Source organism: Gracilinanus agilis, chromosome 3 (genome assembly GCF_016433145.1).
Source record: "Gracilinanus agilis isolate LMUSP501 chromosome 3, AgileGrace, whole genome shotgun sequence".
In the NCBI taxonomy this organism is placed as follows: Eukaryota; Metazoa; Chordata; class Mammalia; order Didelphimorphia; family Didelphidae; genus Gracilinanus; species Gracilinanus agilis.
The window spans coordinates 669,737,318-669,754,103 of NC_058132.1; the positions used below are offsets into that span (position 1 = coordinate 669,737,318).

The 16,786-nt window shown below is 37.8% G+C and overlaps 1 protein-coding gene across 1 annotated transcript in view; it reads left to right on the top strand.

Annotated features, from left to right (window-relative positions):
* The window catches only part of SEC62 (SEC62 homolog, preprotein translocation factor), a 41,571-nt gene that overhangs the window by 513 nt on the left and 24,272 nt on the right, over positions 1-16,786 (top strand). The gene's annotated exons all lie outside the window — the stretch shown is intronic.

Consider the following 16,786-nt stretch of genomic DNA (forward strand, 5'->3'; position numbering starts at 1 on the left):
TGCGTGGGGAGGGTACGTGTTGGGGGCGGGGGGAGCGGGGAGCTGGGTGTGCGGGCCGCGGCGTTGCGCTGCGCTTCGGCCGGGACCGAGCGTCCGTGCGCTGGGCTGAGCCGGGTGCAGATTGGGTCTGGGCTGTGGGCCCCAGGGTGGGGGGGGCGCTGTGGGGGTCCCTGCGTGGCTGGTTACGCGTGGCCCGCAGTCACGTGCCGGCCTCGGCGCTGCTGGGGGTCGGGGTCGAGGCGGGGGGCGCCGCCGAGGAGCAGAGGGGGCGGGGCCCGGCCGGGCTCTGCTGTCCCAAGCCTGCGGACTCGGGGGCGCCGGGGGACGGCAGACCCCGCATGTTCTGCTGGAGGCTCGGAGAGGCCGAGACGCCTGTACCCACTGTGCCTTCTAACTATCGCTTCTTGTATTTCAGCGGGGAGGGAGGTGTGGAGCTACCTGCGGGGTAACTGGGGCCATCCTGTGGCCACCTTCACCTCCTCTTTGCCCAGCTCCCTTTGCACCTGCTGAGGAACAGACCAGAGCATCATTTTCATCCCAGAGCTAGTTCCCCCAGAAATAGAGCATTTGTCGTTATCCGTAGTGGGTATTACATGAGACAGAAGCAAGGTCTGAGGGCAGCTAGGTGGCTCGTGCATGGAGAGCCAGGCTAGATGGGAGGTCCTGGGTTCCATTCCGGCCTCAGACATTTTATTTCCTAGCTGAGTGACCCTGGGCAAAGCATTGAACCCCCCACCCCACCCACCATGGCCTAGGCCTTACTGCACCCCTGCCTTGGAATCCATATACACAGTATTGATTCTAAGATGGAAGATGAGGATTTTTACTTCTAAAAAGAACTGAGGGCAGCTAGGTAGACCCAGTGGATAGAGAGCCGGACTTACAGAGGACTAGTCCTGGGTTCAAATCTAGCCACATACACTTCCTAATTGTCATTTAGCCCCATTGCCTTGCCCTTACCACTCCTCTTCCTTGGAACGAATGCACAGTATTGGTTCTAAGAAAGAAGTAAAGCGTTAAAAAAAAAATGAAGAGGAAAGAAAAAAAAATAGGCCGCATTTCCTCACTCTTGCTCCAGGATTTTTTTCATTTTATCTTTGGTGTATTCCATATACCTTGTCTCTGTATTCTTCACACTATTGGATTCCATAGATGTAAGACCAAAAAGTATTCTGAAACCAAATTAATTTGGAAATGAGGTAATGATGTTTTACCTGTATTAATAGTATCAACTGGTATGTAATGTATGTTGAAAGAACCATCAATTAATAAGGTGTGTGTGTGTGCTTGTATCACAGAAATATATAAGATGAATCACAAGAAATTTGTGTTCCAGAAGTTTTTTGCTTTTTACCTACCTCGTTTTGACTTAATTTCCTATTTTGAAATGACTTTTTCTCCATAAAGTTTGTTTGCAGTTTTATTGCCCTAGCTTCCCATCTGTATGAAGTTTGTACATTATGAATTAAAACCGACTCCTGAAATGATATTTTTTGAATCACTTTAAAAACAAATTATGCAGATTAAAGATTGAGAAAGGCTTCTTGTAAAAAAAAGTGGTACTTGAAGGAAGCCAAGAAACAAAGATGAGGAGGGAGAAAAATCCAGGCTTTAGAATCAGAGAGTGAAAATGCTGGAATCAAGAGATAGACTTGTCTTTTGGGACACAAGTGTCCCTAGATCATAGAGGAGGTGGAGAAGAAATAGACTGGAAAGTAAGGGGCCACATAGAAGGGGATGGACTGTAGGACAGATGGATAGATACATGTAAGTGTGTGTTTATGAAGGGGGAAGGGAGATGAGGTTGACATGGTCAGACCTGAGTTTTAGGAAGATGAATTTGGAGTAGAAGAAAGCCTGGAGTTGGGGCATGTTGAAGCTGGGAGATCATCCATCAAGTTCTGAGATGGTAGCAGAGAGAAGGGATCATATGTGGAAGATTGAAAGTTTGTTAGAAACCTGAAAATTACAACAGGTGTCAGTATGTTATGGTATAGTATGTTTATAATGTTCTCACTTATTTTGTTTGAGGCAGTGTTCTGTGGGATATGCGGGTATCTCTTTTTCTCAGGATTTAAGGACATCTGTTAGAAACTTGTGTGTTTTGTTTTCCTTTGTTTTTTGAGAAAGGGAAAAGCAACACAACTTTTAAAATTCATATTCATTCTCTGTGGGTGCTCAGAGCTCTTGGTTTTTTTTCTCCTTAAATAAGTTCAGCTGTTTTTACAATTCTCTGAATATTTCCAAAAAATAGTCTTTTTATAAAATAGTTTTCTCTATTACCATCATTAATCATTCCTAAAGAACCCTGGTATAAGGGCTTGATCATTTTCTCTGAACTCTTGACTATTTCATTGTTTTTCTTATGTAAAAATCTTCCTTTTACTTAAGTAAGTTTGGTTGAGCTGACATGGTCATAAATGATGCTAATGTTTACTTTTTTGTTACCCTAGTTGAGTGTTTTTCTTTTTTAACAGTAAAGGTCTAGCAGCAGATAGTTCAGTAAACAAACCATTAAATATAAAACAGAAGTGTTAACACAGGTGTGGTGTAGGCACTTGGCTTTGTACCCAGTTTTTCACAGTTTCAGACAAGAAGCAAGTAAATGTGTAGTAGATGAAGGGATTAATAAGTGGATGTGGTCGTACTAGTAAATGAAACACATACATTAAATTCTCCTAGAAGTTTTTACCAATTGAGTTTCAGTTTCTTCATCTGTAAAATAGAATTAGGATAAATTATCTTTGAGATCTTTTTCTAGCATGAAGATTCTATTCAATTATTTCAGCTTGCAGATTCATAGGATCACCTTGAGGTTTTACTGTCTTCCTTCATAATGTCTAAATGAGCTTGATCATAGGACCTCACTGGTTGTGTTACCACAGGATTTTAAAACTAGACGCACAGTACCTTCGTATGATAGATGTGTGATTGGTTTTGGTTAAATAAATTGGGGCTGTCATTGTCTTCCATACTCCACATTAATAGAATTGGTTTTTAGTCAGTAAAGGCCTGAATTCACACCCCACATTGAAACTTCAAGCTCCCTGAGAATAGTGAAAAATCACTTCTTTGTCTATGCATCTTCAGTTTCCTTTGTTGCCTACCTCCTTGACTTATTATGAGTCTCTAATAAAGCCAATATTTAGGGTTGTACTTTGCAACACTAGAACTACCACATTTATGTCCATTGTTGTCACTATTATTGTTACTTGGTCTGGACCTTTGATTTCATTTGTGTAGAAAGCTCCAGGGGAGGAAATTCCCTCTTAGAGGGTTGACAATGTTTTGGAAGTTTTTTAGTTTTAAAGAGCTGCCCTGAGGCACTGAGCTTAAATGATTTGCCTAAGGTCACATAACCAAAATGTGTTTGAGGCTGGTCTTCCTGATTTTATCTTTTTTATTTATGAACTTGACTGTTATCAACAAACAGGAGCCTTTCCAAATACAAATAAAGACAGGAAAAGAGAATTAAGTATTTAACTGTGAAACTATCACATACAATTTGGTTTTATAAAGATGCATGTCAGATTTTTGTCTTCTGAACTTCTGAAATCTTTTGTGTCTTGTTGACATTTTTCGTTTATATTCTTTTCTTTTTCTACATCATTATCACTGCCTCTCATTCCCCATGAAATTTTTCCCTCCAATAAAATCCCCACCTCAAAACAGAATCAAGCAAAACAAATTTGTGTTGTCATATCTGAAAATGTATATTTCATTGTATAACTACAGTCTGTCACCTTTCCTCCAAAAGATGGGAATTATGCTTCGTTATCAGTCTTCTAGTTGGTCATTGTATTTATTAGAATTTTTAAAGTCTTTCAGAGTTATTTTTGAGGTATAAATTGTTCTGGTTCTTCTTACTTCACTCTGCATCCATTCATATACATCTTTCCAGGTCTCTCTGAATCTTTCCCTTTCATCATTTTTTATGTCTCAGTAATTTCCATTACTTTAAATTTATTATAATTTGTCAACCATTCCTCAGTGGATCCTAATTCTTTGTTATAACAAAAAATGCTGCTATAACTACTTATGCAAGTAAGGATCCTTTTCCTCTGTTTGGGGCTAATATAAGCCTATATCGCTATTGCTGGATAAACCTATTGTTAGGCCAGAGGAGATATACAATTTATTGACCTGGGGTATAATTTCTATTTGCTTTCCAGAATAGTTAGACCACTTCACAGACATATCTACTTGTCCTACAGTTCTTCCAATAGTTGTCATAGGCCTTATCTGTTGCTTCCAATAGTCTGACAGGTATGAGGTGTTACCATGAATTCTGGAAGCCCCAAGTTTGGGACTTCCCCCAAAGGCAAGTTCTTAAGGGAAATGGGCAAACCTGGGGCTTCCAGAATTCGCATCGACAGAGGTGAACCTCACATGTTTTCATTTCTCTTACCATTGGTGATTTGGAGCATTTTTTTTTCCAAATGATAATGAAATGAAAATAGTTTGCCATTAAAAAATTTTTTTTGGAGACTGTTCACAATTTATCTATTGGGAAAGTATTGGTTTGTAAGCAAAGGACTACAGAGGTATACAGCTGATTAGTGGCAGGTGCAGGACAGTAACTCAATATTCTTGATTCTTCTGCCTTTTTGAAATAATCATTGCTCTATCGTACTGTTGTCTCCTTTGCCCTTTCATTCCAAACTAGGGTATTTATTGTATAGCTTCTTTTTTAAACGATTTATATTGTTAGTTGATTTGTTTAAAACCACAAATATTTAAATTACTTAAAAGAGAGATTTGAACTGACCGATTTCCTATAAAAATGTATTCTTATTTTAAACTATAACTACTATTTACAACTCACTTCATAACTATTTGCCCTCAATCTTTCACTCAGAAAGAAGTGAGGACTTGATTCTAGATAGAGGAATTTGGTGTGAGATTTTGTCAGTTTTTCTCCTACATTTGTGTACTTAATATGCAATTTGTGTAGATATAATTCCTTAGATAGAATAAATTTTCTCTTTGCTAGAAATCTGTAGTCTGTCTGAATGTTTATTCCTTTTGACTTGAGTGATTTTTCTTACCTTGATCCTTGTTTAACATGTAGATTGTCATTGATCTTTGCCTTCTTATCCTGAACAACTTTTTGCCCACGTGTGTCCACCCTGTAGGCCTTCTGGTTCTCTTGAGAGGCTAGGGATGCCTTTGGAGCACAAGACTGGCCATGAGCCCTTCTTCCTTTTCACACAGGGCCTCTCTCTAATAGCCTTATTTGCACCACTGCTCTTATGCAATGCTTCATTGGTGATGCGTTGCAGCCAAATCATACCCACCCTTTTACTCCTCTCTGTTGCCTTTGGGGGACTTAGAGTTTTAATTCCTTGTATCCCTTTCTAGTTCTAAATAGAGGAAATTGAAATTTTCATAATAATTGTCTGGTGTCCATTATAATTTATTTTATAGAAATGTTCTATAGAATTTATATATTGACTTAAATTTTAGATTTATTACTCCCTGATGATGATAGATTTTTAACAAATTTAAATTTGCAAATTCCCTTTTCTTTGTTTTCATTATTTTTTAAATGCTTATCTTCTATCTTGTATCATTTGTAAGGCAGAATAGTAGCAAGAGCTAGTCATCTGGGTTAAGTGACTTGCCCAGGATCACACAGCTAGGAAATATCTGAGGTCAAATTTGAACCCAAGTCCTCCCAATTCCAGGTTCAGTGCTGTATCCACTGTGCTACTCAGTTCTCTCCCCACTCTTCTTTTTCTTTATTGAAAAAGCATTTTAATAGAAACAAAAAAATCTGACTTTTAAAGTTCAGTTCAAAACTAAAGACTTGCCCCAGCTGGATGTCAGTGAAAGACAGCCATTCCTAGCAAGCTCCTCAGTGGGAGAATTTGGACCCCTTCCTGGATCAATAATATCTTGAATTGGAAGCTGGTCCTTTTCTGCTTTCTCCTTTGATGGATTCCCCTCCCGGTGCTGCCAGGGGAAGGTAGGTCCCTTTAAGAGGTAAGAAGGCTTCCAAAGAGCCTGGGAAAACCAAGAAAATCCCAGAGGCTTTACTGCCTAGAGCATGAGGAGGAAAAGGGTAAGTCTGCTTTTGCCTCTGGCTTTCTGAGGAACTCTGGGTGACTTAGAGCTGCAACGTGGCAAGATTCCCTTTCCTCAGCTTCCAGCTGGATTGTTCCTTGGCCCTTCTTGAGACACTATTCCCAAAGACTAGGAAGGGGTGGAAAAGAATCCCTTAAGTTAAGCCCTGGCTTTATGGCCCCCAGGTTGGCAAAGTGACCAGCTCTCATCACAGGCTAGATGTCAATCAGGAAGCAGTTGGTAAATGCCTATCAAGTATTAGGCATGGGACTGTTCTCCCAGATTAACTCGTGGATGATCACAACCACTGGGACAGTAACCTTGAGGAGGTGATTCCTTGATCACTGGTTTCTTTTTGTCTTCACACTCAGGTTTAACTAGATTGGGAAGATTTTATTTCTGATTTTTTAAATTATATTTTATTTTTCCTGATCAAGTATTTGTTTTTTCTGTCCCTCCCCACCCCCCAGTAGGAGTTGGGAAGAGAAAATAAAAACCTTCTAACAAATAAACATAATCCCAGTAATGGCCAGGTCCAAAAAATGTGTGACTCATCTTGAATATCATCATCTGTGTTGATATTTGAACATATTGTTCTCCTGCTTTGGCTTACTTCGCTCTTCCTCAGTCCATACAAATCTCCCTAGGTTTCTCTGAGACTGTCTCTTCATTTCTTATAACATTTTGTTATTTCAATTCACATGCCATAATTTGTTCAAACATCCTCCAATTTATGGGAATCCCCTTGACTTTCTTTGCTACCACAAAACAGAACTACAAATTGGTTTATAAATATTATCCCATTTAATCCACATAGAACTTATTTGCTGGGTCAAAAATTATATATACAGTTTAGTAATTTTAGGAGCACATTTCCAAATTTTTAGAATGGCTGAACCATTCTATAACTTCACCAATAGGATACCATTGTGCCTATTTTCCCACAACATTTGTTATTTCCCTCCTTTTTGGGTCAAATTTGCTGAATTTATAGGTGTGAGGGAGAACCAAAGAGTTGCTTAAATTTGCATTTCTCAGTTATTGGTGATTTGAAGAATTTTTTCACATGGCTATAGATAGTTTGGATTTCTTTCCATGAGAACTGTCTGTTCATATGCTCTAAAGTAACCATTTATTACCTGGAAAATGACTTATTCTTATACATTTTTGAGCCAGTCCCTTCTATATCCTAGAAACTTTGTGTTTCTTTTATCAGGGAAACTTGCTGCAAAAATTTTTTTCCCCAGTTAACTATTTGCTTTCTAATCTTAGCTACATTGTATTTATGAACTCTTAAATTTTTATTTATTTCCCTCTATCCTCTTCTCATACCTTTTCTTCTTTTTTACTTCCTACCCCTTCTTTATATAGACTGTATTTCTGAGCTCCAACTCCCAATTTCAGCAGTGTCTTTTTGAATCTCAATGCAAGTACAAAAGAAATTTGTTTCAAAATCCATTTAATTGAACAATTGAAGAGCTTCCATTTAACCTTCAATTATGATTTAATCTGTGATGTAATAATAACATGCTAAAAGAGAAGAATCTAATAGAGTTCTAGAAATGCCTTCCAATTAATGCTCAATTAAAATTATATGCTTTTGTGGATTGAGATGTGTTTAGCAGTAGGTGGTTCAGTGGATAAAGCTCCAGGCCTGGAGTCAGAAAGATCTGATTTCAAATCTAGCACTTACTAGCTCTGTGCAAATTACTTAACTAACCACTGTTTGCCTCAGTTCCTCATCTGTAAAATGGGAACACAGTAGAAAAAGGAATAGCAAACTACTCCAAAAATTTTGTGCATAAGACCGTGGTGTCATAAAGAATTCGACATGACTGAACAATCTATGTGAAGAGACATTTTCAAAGATGAAACATTTAAAATCTCATGTGAAGAGACACTTTCAAAGATGAAACATTTAAAATCTCGTTATAGACCATCATTAACTCATGCACATTTATGATTGATTTTGATGATAGAAAACACTAAATTTGAACTTGCTTTTGTTTGCCTCCATTTCGTCATTTGTAAAATGGGGGTGGTGATAATAATAGAACCTACCACAAAGGGTTGTGAGGATCAGCCTGGCACATAGAAGGTACTATATTAAATGCTTGTTTCCTTCCTTTCACCTTCCTACTTTCTAATCACTATCAGGCAAACTTTCTTCTTAGAATGTTGTTGGCAGTTGTCAGGGAATCTGGCCTGGACTGCTTCCTTGTACTCTGCCATCTTGGCTTGGTCTCTCAGAACCTAACTTATGATTTCTTAAAATATGGCACTTGGTGTTTTGGTATGTTTTAAACTAGGATTTTTAGGGACTTGCTTATTCTTAGGCAGTCTTTTCTTGATCTTTTTTTCCAGGTCAGTTTGTTATTCTATTTCTTGGTACTATTATGCAATCATTGATTTCTGTTTGGTCTGTTTAGTTTTCAAGAGAACATAATCCTTGGATAGCTTCATTTTTTTTCTATTCTGTTACTCATTTACCTTCCAATTCTTTTTGAGCTTTGATTCATTTTTTTCTAATTATCCATGTAGGTGTGGAAAATTCATTTTTTCCTTTGAGTTTCTGTTTATATTCATTGTGGATTTTTTCTCTCGTTAGGTGGCATTTGGCAGCATCTTTGCATTTTCCCTCACACATCACACAGTTTCTCCATTTTCTATACCTTTTCTTCAACTTCTGAATTCCTAGAATACTTCTCTAGGAAGCCTCTCTGAGTCCCTTCACTACTAGTACCTTCTCTTAAGATTACTGTCTCATTTTCATCCACTCACCCACAGTTAAGATTTTGTGTCTACCAGTTGGTGCACATGCTTTTTCCCTATTAGAAGGTGGACGTCTGGTGGGCAAGACCATGCTTGCTTGCTTACTTATTTGCATGCATGCTCTACTTAATGGATACCTGGAATGGGCTTTTTCTTTACAGCAAGCCTCAATTTGCTACTTTTTGACTTCTACCTATAGCTCTTAGTTCTAGTCTCTGTGACCAAGCAAAGCTAGTCATATCCCTTATCCACCTGACAATCTTTCAAATGCTGTAAAGATAGGAATTGTGGAATTGTACTTGTCTTCATCCTTCAGGTGTTTGTTTTTAAAATCTTTTCCTCCAATCACAAGTCCTTTATCTGGTTGTTTTTGGAGGGTTGGGGTTTGTGTGTGTGAATTTGTTTTGTTTGTTTATTTGTTTGTTTTTTGTCTTTTCCTACTACAGACTTAACTATGAACTGGCCTCTGGGTTGCAGTGATAAGTAGGGACTAGATGGGGACAGAAAATAGCCTAATACAATAGAGATAATAACACTGGCTCTGGAGTCAGAGAACTTGAGTTCAAATCCACTTCTGACTCTGACTACTTCCAGAACTTTGGACAAGTTGGCTTCCTTGTCCTTAAAATGGAACAGAATGGCTTCTAAAGTCCCTTCCACCCATAGATTTTTGACTCTAAGGAGGTTTTCCAATGCCATGAAGTTTGTAATAGAAAGAAAGTAGAAGGAAATCCTTTGGGTTTGGTGACTAAGTGAGTGTAGCTCCTTTAATTTGACTATTGTCTGTAAGGGATGTGTGAAAGTCAGAATCTGAATGACAGGGAATTGTCTATATAGTAGTCTCTTGTTGTGGATGTAGGTTGTTAAATCTTAGCCATTATTGCTTGAAAGTTTGGTGACATTATTACTTTGAGACCTAGGTACTCATTTTTGGAAGTACTTCATCTTATTTATTTTAAGTTTGTTTAGTTATAAGAAGGAACCAGACCAGAGAATCAGTACAAATTGAACTTTTATCAACCACTCACCATGTGCCAGACTTTTCTGTTGAACAAGAAATGGCATTGCTCTTCCCTTTGGGGGAAGCAGCAGGCACATGTACACAAATTTCTTAGTATGAAAGAATCTCATTTGGAAGGTCCCTCATAGGCCATCTGGTCAACCTCTGCCTGAAGAACCAGTCAGTCAACAAGCATTTAAGCACTTAGTATGTGCTAGACGCTGTACTAATTATACAGGATACAATCAAAGGCCAAAATAATTTCTGTCCTAAGGAGCTTGGACTCCATTGGAGGAGATGATGATGTGGTTTGGAATTTTTAAGGTACATACAAGATACATGCCAAGTAGGCAGAGGGCCTTTAAAGAAGAGTCTAGCAGCTGAGGGAGGAAGGGACCAAGAAAGGCCTCTTCCAGAAAGTGACATTTGAGTTGAATCTTGAAGGAAGCATGGAATTTTTAAGAGGTCAATTGAGAAAGGAGAGCATTCTAGGCATGGGGTCAACCTGGACAAAGGCATGGAATGGAGTTAGGGTGTCCTGTGCAGAGAATAGCAGGTACCCCAGTATAGGTCAGTAGTGGAGTATGAGAATGAAGTATGGAGGTAGAAAAGAACCAAGCTGTAAAGAGCTTTAAATGTCCAGGGAACCTTATATGCAATGTTGGCATTACTAGAGAGTCACTGAAGTTTATAGAGTAGGTTGGTGACATGATCAGAGAACTGTGCTTCAGGAAAAGCACTCTGACAGTTGTATGGAGGGTGAATTGGAGTGGGAGAAATTGGAGGTAGAAAGAAGAAAGTGCAGGAGATAATGAGGGCCAGAACTCAACTTATACCTCTGTGGGGAGAGAAGGGGGTGTAGACAATAGATGCTGCTAAAGTAGAAATGACAAGATTTAACAACTGTTGGGTATGAGGGTTGACTGCAAGGAAGAAAACAGGGATGATACTGAGAATGTGAACTTGGGTGACTGGTAGGGTGCTCTTTAACATAAAATAGGAAGTTTGGAGAAGGGGAAAGTTTGTGCGGGGTAATGTCTTACAGGACATCCAGTTGGAAATATCCAATAAGTAATTATTAATTTGGTACTGAAACTCCAGGGGAATGCTTAGACATTTAGTGAAATCACCAAATGAGATAGTATTAAGAGAGCAGAGAAAAGGACTCAGGTCTTAGATGACATCCCATGTAGTAGATAACCAACAAAGGAGAGAGCAGTAGTAGTCAGATAGAAAGGAAAATAATCAAGAAAAAGTAGTACTGTGGGAAACTCAAGTGGAGTGAGTATCCAGAAGTATGCCTCTTTAGAGTGTGATGAAGACAAAGAGAAGTTTCAAGCAAAGTATTTCAGGAAATTTTAAGGTGAGGGAGAAATGACTTTTAACAGTGATTTTTTACAGAGTGCCACATGAATTGAGCTTAAAGAAAAGAGTTTCAGAAGGCAGAACTGAGGAAGGAGTGGAGTGTATTACAGACATGGAAACTTTACCAGCATGATTGTAGAGTTTAAGGAATGGTTCGATTTGTCTAGAAAATAAAATGCCTAAAAGGGAGAAATATGAAATAAGATAGAAAGGTAGATTGAGCCAGTCTGTGAAGGGCCTTAAATTTAAAGCTTAGCAGTTCATATTTCATTCTAGAGGCAGACAATGAGGAGATAGTTAAGTTTTTTGAGCAGGAGAATAATTTTGCCAGGCCCTTGCTTTAGGCAAATAATTTTGTCTTTTTATGACATGAGAGGAGAGACTAGGGAAGAAAGGCCAGTTAGTACAATAGTCCAGACACAAGACAATATGATCTAAATTAGGGAGGTAACCATGTGCTCAGATAGGAAAGAGGGTATGACTGTAGAATAGGTCACACGTGGCACCTCATTTGAGACAGCTATTTATTGACTTGCTTATGACAAGAGATCTCTGCTGTATTCCTGAATCATGTGTACAGGATGTGACACAGAACTACCCCAAACTCATCAAACCAGACCACTATTATTAAATATTGTTAGTAATTTACATTAATTATATTACTAGAAGGAATCTAGAAGGCATTGCATTGCTAAATATTACTAACTCTTGGTCAAGAACAAGTACAAAGTTTCCCAAGCCAGGGCTGGAAAGAATATATTGATCTGAGGTCTTGCAAATGAAGTCAAAAAGGATTTGGACTGAAAAGGAAAAAAAGAGGAGAAAACTGCTTCTATATTTTCACCAAGTAAAGCTGTTGAGGAAAGTTTATTGTGGGAAGAATAGCAAAAGAGATGCCCAGAAAGTTATAAGATATAAAATCCAAAGAAGACACTAATATTGAATCTTGTTGCCTCAGATATCTATAAATAAATGCCTAAAAAAATGGATAATAAACAAAAGAGGAAATAAAGATTCCAAAACAAAGAAGTTAATTTGACATCATAATTATCAGTATCATTGAAACTTGTTCTGTTAAGACCCACAACTGGAAGAGCATACCTGAAAGCAGTGATGAAAATGAGCTCTCTTGCTTTACTCCTTTAACTTTTCTTCATTATATACAATGTTTGCTCTTAGTTTTTGATAGATACTACTTATCTTATAGGGAAGCAAGATGGTTTAGTGGAGAGAGCACTGGACTGGAATCAAAAAGATTCATCTTCATTAATTCAAATCCAGCCTCAGATACTTACTGGCTATGTGAGCCTGGGCAAATCACTTAACCTAGTTTGTCTCAGTTTCCTCATCTGTAAAATAAGCTGGAGAAGGAAATGGCAAAACACTCCAGTATCTTTGCCACAAAAACCTCAAATAGGATCATGGAGAGTTGGACTAAGGAAAAGTGTTTAGCATATGTTTCTTGAACGGAAATTGGTCTTGGATGTTATAAAATGCCCTTTTTTATCTCTTGATAAAATCACATAGGTTTTTTCCCCAATTACATGTAAAAATTTTAAACTTTTTTTTTAAATTTGAGTTCCAGATCCTCTCCCTTTCTTTCTCCTTTTTCCTCTCATTGAGAAAGCAAACAATTTGATATAAATCATATATGTGTAGTCATGTTGTGAAAGAAAACACAGACCAAAAAAAAGAAAAAGAAAGTAAAAAAAGAATATACATCCATCCATATTCATCCTACATCATTTAATTGGCCTATAGTTTTCTATCTGCTTTGCCTTTCTCTAGTATTAATGCTACATTTGTAATATTAAGATTGTGAGGATTGAGAGCCAGGCCTGGAGACGGGAGGTCCTAGGTTCAAATCCGGCCTCAGACACTTCCCAGTTGTGTGACCCTGGGCAAGTCAGTTGACCCCCATTGCCTACCCTTACCAATCTTTCCACCTATAAGTCAATACACAGAAGTTAAAGAGTTTAAAATTTAAAAAAAAAAAAAAAAAAAAAAAAGGATTGTGAGGGTCCTTTTTCCTATTTTTGCAGTTTTTATAAGATTATAATTAATTGTTATTTGAATGTTTGGTAGAATTCACTTGTCTGATCCAGGAGCTTTTTTTTTTCCTTTTGCAGTTCATTTATGACCTGTTCAGTTTCTATTTTGGATCAGTACCTCGTTTCTTTTCCCATGTTTTTTGCTTTCAATTTTACTAAACTTTATTTTTTTAATTTCTATTTTGATGTTTAGTTTTAGGTTTTTGATTTGTTGTTGTTCTGATTGTTTTAGTTACATATCCAATTGATTCATTTGTTTTGGTTTTCTTTTGTTAATGAAAACTTTGAGAGGTCAGTTTTCCTTTAAGGACTACTTTAGCTTCAATTCTCAAGTTTTGGTATGTCTCGTTGTAATTTTCTCTAATGAAACTTTTTATTGATTCTATGATTTGTTCTTTGAACAACCAGTTCTTTAGAATTCAGTTATTTAATTTCTAATATTTAATTCTTTATTCAAAAGTCCTTTAAGTATTCGTGTTGCATTATGTGATTAGTAAATGATGCATTACTATTTCTACCTTTCTGCATTTTAAAAATATGTGGTCATTTCTGTAAAGCTGTCATGTATGGTTGAGAATTATGTAAACTGATAGAGATCTATCTAAAATCTTAATTTTTTAAAGTTTTTTTTTCAGATTATTTAATCTTTTTATTAGGTTTGCCTAGATTTGTCTTGAAGTCCCTTGCTATTAAAATTTTACTGCTATTTCTTCCCCTACCTTAACCCTGCCAAATATCTAATATTTAGATATTATGCTGTTCAATGCATGTAAGGTATTGCTATGTTATCTGTGGTGCATTTAAGTGTGAGATAGTTTCCTTTCTATCTTTTTAACAGATCTATATTTATTTATTATCTGATATCATTATTTCAGTTTTCCTTTTGGGGGGGGTTCATCTGAAACATGATAGACTGCCTTAAGTCTATACAAATCTTTACATTTCTTATAAATAATATACTTTGGAGACCACTTTCTAATCTTAATGTTGCTGCCTTTTTCTGTTTTATGGGTCAGTTCATCCTATTAATGTTCAGGATTTTGATTAACTGCATTTCCCCTTCCATCCTTCTCTTAATTCATCTTTCTGATTTGGGCCTCTCTATTTAAAAAAGGAAGAGTTTGCCTAACACTTACTATCTCTGAGGAAGGGAGGAAAGGAAGGGATTAAATATCTAGATGCTCCCTACTATGCACTAGCCATTATCCTAAATCCTTTACAGATACCTCATTTGACTCTCACAGCAATGTTTAAGATCACATGTGAACTCAGGTCTGTTGAATAGTGTGGCCTCTGGTGTCTTTCCCTGTATTCTCTCTGTGGTTCCAGGTTTTTCCTTTTCATTTTAATCCCTTTTGTACTCAACCCCTTTTCAAATTGGAGTTTGTTTTACTTACAACAATTCACTTATATATACCTTCCCTCTATTAATTATTTCCTATTTATCCTGTATATCTTCTGTGCTGTAGATGTTTGTTTATGTGTGGAGTTAGATTGTGAGCTTCCTAGGGGCAGGAACTGACTTTTGCCTCTTTTTTGTATCCCAGTGTTTGGCACATGTTTTAGGCATTTAATAAATGTTCATTGAATTTGCCTTTCCTGTCCTTTCTCTTATGCCTGCCTGGTACCCTTCTCCCTGTCCTCAAGTCCTTTTCTCTGTTGAGTTTATTGTGTCTTCTTCCATTCACCTGTCTCCAGCCTCAGCTTCTTGGGAATGTGTGCTTAAACAAGCTCTGTTCCCATTTCCTGGGTAGTATGGGCAGATACTCCCTTCTACAGAATTCTGGCAGATTTTCTGCAAAGGTAGACACTGGGACCCAGAAAAGTTAAAAGTGGCTAAACTATGTTGAGAGCTGAAATACTGTTGATCATCCTCTATTCCTCTAGGGTTTTGTGATAACTGCGCTGCCCTTTCTTTCTGCCTTTGTGACCACACCTCCTTAGTTTCCTTTGTTGACTCTTTGTCCATGTTGCATTTTGCTAACTTCAGATGGCCCCTCATGGTTCTGACTTGAATCCTATTCTTGTCTCTATACTATTTTGCTCAGCAGTTTCATCAGTTCATTCATTGTTCATTGATTCAATTTTCATCTCTGCTGATGATTTGGCTGATCTAGTAATCCAGCCAAAATCCTCTTCTGACCTCTAATCTCACACTTTCAGCTGCCTATTGGTTATCTTGGATGTCCCACATGTATCCTAAGTTCAGCATATTTAAAACAGCTTGTTATCTGCCCTATCAGTCTCCTCCCCTTTCCAAACTTCCCTGTTACTGTTGAAGGTACCACTATCTTCCTAGTCAGCTAGGTTCAAATTTAGTTATCATTGACTTCTCACTTTCTTTAATCTCCCACTCCCTCGTTATTGAGTCTCCTGCCAAGTCCTGTTAAGTCTACCTTCATAACAAGTCTCATAAATATCCTCTTTTCTCCTCTGACATTGCCATTAACCTGATACATACAGGTCCTTATCACTTCCTGCCTGTACTATTAGTGTAATCTGCTATAGTTTCTGAGTTCCAAGTCCTGACTCCTTTGTAACTTTCCAGTCTTAAACTTTTCTCCTTCCTTCATCGTGGCGGTGATCATCAACCGATAAACATTTATGTACCACCTATGTTTCAGGCACTGCTGTAGTAAGCAAGCTGAGAAGGCAAAAGACAACTCCTTCCTTCAAAGAGCTTACAATCTAATGGGGAAGACAACATGCAAACAAATACAAAGCAGCTATGTGCAGGATCCATAGGAAGGCAATAGGATTAAGAGGGTTTGGAGGAAGGCTTTTTTAGAAGGTAGGATTTTAGTTGGGACTTAAAGGAAGTGAGGGAGGTCATTAGGTGAAGAGGTGGTGGTACAGCATTCCAAGAAGAAATACCTGGGTTTGGGTACTCTGCAGATGTAGTGTCTTTTTCATGGAAAAGCTTGGGTGGATAGTTTACCACTGGGTCAAAGAGTGTGTGTTGAGGGTAAGGTGTAGAAAGACTGGAGAGATATTAGGAGGTGAGGTTGTAAAGGGCCTTGATGCCAAGCAGAAGATTTTGCTATTGATCCTAGAGGTGATAGGGAGCCACTGGAATTTATTCAGTAAACAGGAGCCATGATCACACCTTGGTAGGCTTTCGGAATATCACTTTTGGTAATTAAATGGAGGAAGGATTGAAGTGGGAAGAGACTTAAGGCGGGCAGACCCATCCACCTCCAGAGAAGAATTAATGGGAGTCTGAATGCAGACGGATATATACTATATTTCACTTTATTTCTTCATTCTTGCATTTGTTTGAGTTCTCTTTCACAAAAGGACTAATAAAAGATGTTTTATACTATTGCACATATAAAATCTATATCAGATTACTTGCCATCTTGGGAGAGAAGGGAAGAAAGAGGGAGAATTTGGCTCAAACCGAGAGAAAATGAAGGTTTAAAAATTGTTGGGGGGTGTGTTCATGTAGTTGAGGGGAACCATAAAATATTAGTAAACAATAAAAACTAAATACCAAAATAAAAATAAACACAGCTGCATGGATTCCAGAGAA